At 33.5% G+C, this 6,000-nt stretch overlaps 2 protein-coding genes across 11 annotated transcripts in view; both read left to right on the forward strand.

Moving 5' to 3' along the window:
• LOC127861221 (uncharacterized) overlaps nt 1-6,000 on the forward strand; it is a 361,489-nt gene that overhangs the window by 211,277 nt on the left and 144,212 nt on the right. The gene's annotated exons all lie outside the window — the stretch shown is intronic.
• LOC127861226 (uncharacterized) overlaps nt 1-6,000 on the forward strand; it is a 51,668-nt gene that overhangs the window by 5,938 nt on the left and 39,730 nt on the right. The window lies entirely within an intron of this gene.

Consider the following 6,000-nt stretch of genomic DNA (forward strand, 5'->3'; position numbering starts at 1 on the left):
TAATCAACACTAACCTATTATTCTCTATAAGTATCCTTTGATTGTTCTGCGACATTTTAGTTAGACCACTACCAATTTCTGTTATTTTTTTTATTAATCGTTCAATGTAATAGAAGCAAAATATAATATGTGTTTTATTAAGGTTAATGTCATTTTCGTGGATTTTCACCGGATTTATTTTTGATGGGATGTTATTCAGTCACATACTTTTATTTTTGCATTGTATGTGGAAACCTTTTACAAAGATAAAAATAGAAAATGATGCCAGTCTGTACATGAGTCTTGCTTTTATGGAAGGGAATGACCGCCAATAATATTCATCACCACAAATGTTGTCCTTGTTGAATATTTAGCTCATTTGTTTAACAGAGAACTTTTAAAATGCTTAAATACAACATTTTAATATCTTTTTTGTACAATTGTAAAATGTTGTACGTTCCGATTCTACAAAATTGATATGCAAATAAATCAATTATGAATATGGAGATATTTTCATTTTCGTTTGATCGATGTCCACAGTACACATGTGTAGACTTGTAACTTCAACAAGATTAAATATTTAAATACAAACATGTAACTTCTTAAACTTCAGATCTGAAAATGAAGAAGTAACTTTTACGAACTGCCAATTTCCACTGTTAGCATGTAAACATGTCAAGGCGTATCTTTACACATTGCGATGTTACACGTTTACATCTGCACCAGCCACATTTGGTGAATAATATTGGCGGTTTTACCGCACTGGCGCGTCAAAATTATTGTTCGTCATAGCCAGGAACCAATGCTACTCTTACATGCCGGGAAACATTGTGACACGAAATTTTAGTCCCGGATTAAATGTTAGAGGTTAACATACACTGATACATGTTGTTTGGCGGCATCCTGTAGATCGGTGTGGACACAGTGGTTTGGCGGTAACTCGACCGAAAGAAAAACTTAAATTAAGGTAGAAGAAAAAGAAGGTAAGTGATGGTTAGAGTGTACGATGTTAAGCGCCGAATAAATATTTTAATTATCAAACATTTGTAATTTGGTAATATCTTAATTGTTCAAAATCAAAGTTTAGCATTTCAAGGGCGACTTCGATCGCAAACCATAGTTTCCATGGTCTGACTAAACTGAGATCGAATTCACTTTGGTTCGACTAATCTGTTCTCATTGGATGTACTAGACATACACGGCCATCCTCTGGATCAAATATGGTGGCAAACTTTAAGATGTGTGAACGCTTTTTTTTTTTTGTTGGCATTTGTTCATATGTCGTGCATTCAGCGAAAATTAAGCTGTCAATATGTCTTTATCGATACGTTTATGCTAAAGACACGTAATATGTGTAATATAAATACATGTTTAGTGACAAAATGCTCATTTAATTGGATTAATTTGTTTATGTACTGCACCTATCTTGTTTTTGAGCACGAAGCGTTAGACATAATGTTATGAAATAAGCTCAAAATAATGATTGACTTTTCATTTTTGCTTTTACAGCGTTTTGCAGACTTCAGGTTGGTAATAGCTATCAAATCTTCGTAGCCAGGATACTTAATTATCAGGATATGAAATATTATTGTTCAGTATAGTATATGACGGTTACCTCAATTTAAAACCAATGTTGTTGTTTTTTTAATGTACGTAATATATATGTTTGATTTGATATTATGTTGGTCAATGAAGACAATCTTTGTTTTTTCGCTCAAGGCGTGCAATCCCAACAGTTGCAAGTTTGACTGTTCAGAATGTTAGAAAAGCAAGCTCTACACCTATTCACGGTCATCGGCCCCACCAGATTCTAGTCTGTCTTGTTTGTTACACACCTGGCCACCTGTCAGGAACTAGAGAGAATACATCGGACTTAGAGTACCGGTATGCATTCTACCCTGTCTTATAAGATTTTAGTTGATCACAAAATAAATTTATGTATTTAAAGAAGATTATATGTGTTCCCATGGTTACATATTTAATATTTTTTATGAAAATAAGAGGATCTCCGATAGCATTTTTTCCTGGAGTATTCACATAACGAAAAGTGATTGGTCGTGAACTTATTTCAACGCCAATCTCAAGTAGTACAGTTATTGTCAGTTACTGACTTAATTTTGATCACTTAATTAATAAATACCGGTAATCAAGAATACCAGAATAGTACTGGTAGTTTAAAAAAACTGCGTAGCAGCAACATAACTTGATACAGAGTTTTTATTATTATTAGTTGTAATGCACATTTAAAACTTTAAAATATGCTAATATGTTATTTCAGAGTTATTACAAGACAGCCATGAGTTGGACAGTGGGTCTGATCAATGAAAAGAACGGATACACATGCATCCCATGCTTGCATGTCCAGGATTTGAAATGAGTACATGGAGATCAACAAGTAAAATTCCCTCCGATCGAAGGTCCTTGTTGATCCAGCTTTTCTAAAGTCAATGTCCTTTACAATCACACATCATCCACCGTCCGCAACTGTGGAGCTGCTAGTATCCAAGAGGTCAAGGATCAAGGGCAAGCAAGCCGAAAACAATTTTAGATTAACTAATAAAAATTGGTACATAGTGTATGTTGATTAAACTGACATAACATCATTATGAAATAAAAACTTGTCACAGCTGAAATAAATGATAGCTGACTATGCATTGGTATATATTTGATGAATTTGAAGATGGTTTTATGGGATATATTTAACCCTGGCTATTGGTTTTGTACTGTCAGTAGATGACCTTATTATTTGAAATAATGCTTGAATTTATTTGTGTCAGTCACTGAGTGTGGAGGAGTGACCAAATGTGTTATCTTATGGTACTGTCGTCATTACGTAATACTTGTGTTAATACATACTAATTTTATACAATGTATTAAATTTTAATACGCGAACTGCTTATAAACAAAGCGGTGAAATATCAGTGTAAAAATACTCGTGAACTTCGAGTTCAAGTGACATGAGATGCCTTGAACAAAAATTTTAGTTAGAAGTGTGTAAGGTATTGTTTTATTGGAAACTTGTGATGAAATATAGCGATTCAATCGTTTTGTCATTACAATAAAGGATACAAAGTATTTGATCATAGTCCACTCAGAACTAGAATAATTGGTGAAAACAATGTCCTGCAAATAATTGCATAAACATTGTGCTATGCATTTTCTAGATTTTATATCAAGAGTAAATAACATGAACAGGAATTGTTGACTGTTTTAGGTATTATTTGCCGAAGTCAATGTTGAGTGCGAGCCGCACATCATAATGCTGATATTGGTTCTTATTTCATGAACAATGAAATCAAATCACTATGCTCTATAATCTGTAGATTATGTAACGTTTTCCATTGTTTATCAGTCTATTAACAACCATTAATTGTAATAGTCCTACATATAGATGACACAAGTGTTTGTTGTTTATTCATAGAGAAACAATTGCTGGAACTTGGAATTAATTTGATATGAAACAAATTTGAAAATTGGGAACCTTGATTTTGAATTTTATCACAGTTTTAATCTATAAATATAGAGTATTATATTTTGCGTTCATTATGTTATGGATTTTGTTGTTGTTCTGGTTAACAATATATAAATAAATTACATAAAGAAAAGAGAGTCCAGTTGTTAAAATGTTATTTATTATTATGTAATAATAAATTATGTAATTTTATAACACAGCAAAACATAACTGCAAGAATGTTGAGTGAACATATTATTAAAATAAAAGTTTCGTTCAACCCAGTACACTAAAAAATGCATCATTTAAAATGGACAAATAATAAATTATTACATGTAACTGTATCATGAATCAAAAGTTAAATAGCATGTAGACGTCTATACTCTAATAAGTTGAGCCTTGCTCTGGGAAAATAGGGCTTAATGCATCTGTGTAAATTGTATAACCAGATTGGCTGTTCAGTCCAAACTAATCAGGGAGACACTTTCCGCTGTTATCGTATTTTTATATGAGCGAAGAGTGAGTTAAGGCAGAACGTATCGCACCTGATAAGCCTGTTTGGACTTCACAGCCTAATCTGGGACAACACTATTTACATGCTTTAAAACCCCTTTTACAGAGCGAGCCTCAAGTATTTATTAAATTATGAATTAAGTCTTCTTACATTATATTTTTTTTTATGAAACACTGAGTAAAACATGTCTATTGTATAGCAGGCGCAGGTAAATTAGTTGTACTTGAAGTAAAATTTTTCAGGAAATGTACATGAAGTTCCATGCTTAACTAAACAGTGCTGGTCCCAGTTGTCTTCCCAATCTGGACTGCTGTGAAACCCTGTTCTGCTAAAAAGTTTAACTGTTCATATGAAATAACATATGCAGGCCTTCCCACAAGCCCGTGTCCACATGTGGTCTGCACTGTGCATAGCCTGTTATCAGCTTCTCCCTCACTAATTGCTGTATTTTCAAGATAATCTAATGATTGTACAAAAAAAACACAAATCTTGTCAATACATCATATTCAACACTGGCTGCAGTACTATTTGATAGTAAACGTGCAGCTGCAGAGGCTATGCATTCAAGTTCATGTCTTATATCATGCACAGATTGATATGTACAGGATTCCAGCAAACCGAAAACCCTAATCAGTCTATTTCTAAAAGTTTCTACACATCCAGGATCCATTCTGGAGCATTGATTCGTATGGGATAGCTTCGATCTGAAACAATAATAAGGTAATTCTGAGGTAATATACATGTCTATCATCTGTCATATTGATAACAATTGTTATAACAAAGCAACCACAGTTTAAAACTGCATCGACAGCTCAGTGGTAGAGCGTTTGCCTCGAATGCATGAGGTTGTGGGTTCAATCCCTTGCCGCATTCTACCAAAGACGAAAACAAACGGTACCAGTGGCTACCTGAGGTTAACGCTCACCCCTGTGCAGGAAAGCACTGGCTTCTTCTCAAAAATGAAATAAGACCCCCGTGGTGATGGATTCCAGGAATGAACTTGTTTCACAATCTACATCAAATAATTTACTATAATCTAACCATAACACATCAGTATAATTATAACAAAATATCACACAGATGCCAAATCGTCTGATTTCTTAAAATAAACATTGAAAAGGGGATCAATACATGAATCCTCTTTGAAGTAATGTTCAACACAAAATCGCCGTCCTGTGATTCCTTGTACTCTCATGCAAGAGGAAAGCCAAGTCTATAGTGTACGTCTTTGGTAAGAGAGAACACATTTGAACTAGGTTAGATGCTGAAAATATATTGGGCATTAATATCCCATTAAATGGGAATGTAAATCCACCACAAATGAGTTAAACGTAACCATGCAGAGTCTGGTCTGTGTTCAATAGATAATGGGGGCAGACTCACATGTCAAATCAGATGTTTAAACCTAAAACGGTAATGAAAAAAAAGTAAATTGCAGATGCATTGTGTAATTAAATTGTGTTACAAAGTAAATTGTTTACAGCACGCAGGTGGTTGATAACCACTTATTGAGTAATCCAATGCGTGTAACACCCATCTGCATCCATGAATATAACAATGATGATAATGTTATATTTTAATAAATCCTTACCTTAATCTAGAATCGTCAACAATAATAGAAGGGAGGCTACTACAAACACCGGTTGCATCGTAGTAAGACAATGCGTTGTAAAATGTTGAATTGTGATTTGTCGACTTGTGTTCTGTACAATGGTATAATGTAAACTTGTTATATGCTGACTTGTAGCAGATTACTAATACGGATCGTACAACTTTAAAAATATTCAAGATGCTAATGTAGTTTTTCATCGACTACTTTCAGATAGATCTTCTATCTTTTATTCATTATTATGAATTACAATATTAGGTATATTAAGATGTAGACTTTATATATGCGATATCTTCATTTTCAGATCTGAAGTGTATGAAGTTACATGTGTGTATTTTAACATTTAAACCTGTTGAAGTTTAGCTAACGGTAAATTTACTTCAATAACAAAGTGCAATTCTACACATGCGTACTGTGAATTTGTAGAATTGGAACATACAACATTTT

The sequence above is a fragment of the Dreissena polymorpha genome, chromosome 15, assembly GCF_020536995.1.
Source record: "Dreissena polymorpha isolate Duluth1 chromosome 15, UMN_Dpol_1.0, whole genome shotgun sequence".
NCBI classification, from domain to species: domain Eukaryota; kingdom Metazoa; phylum Mollusca; class Bivalvia; order Myida; family Dreissenidae; genus Dreissena; species Dreissena polymorpha.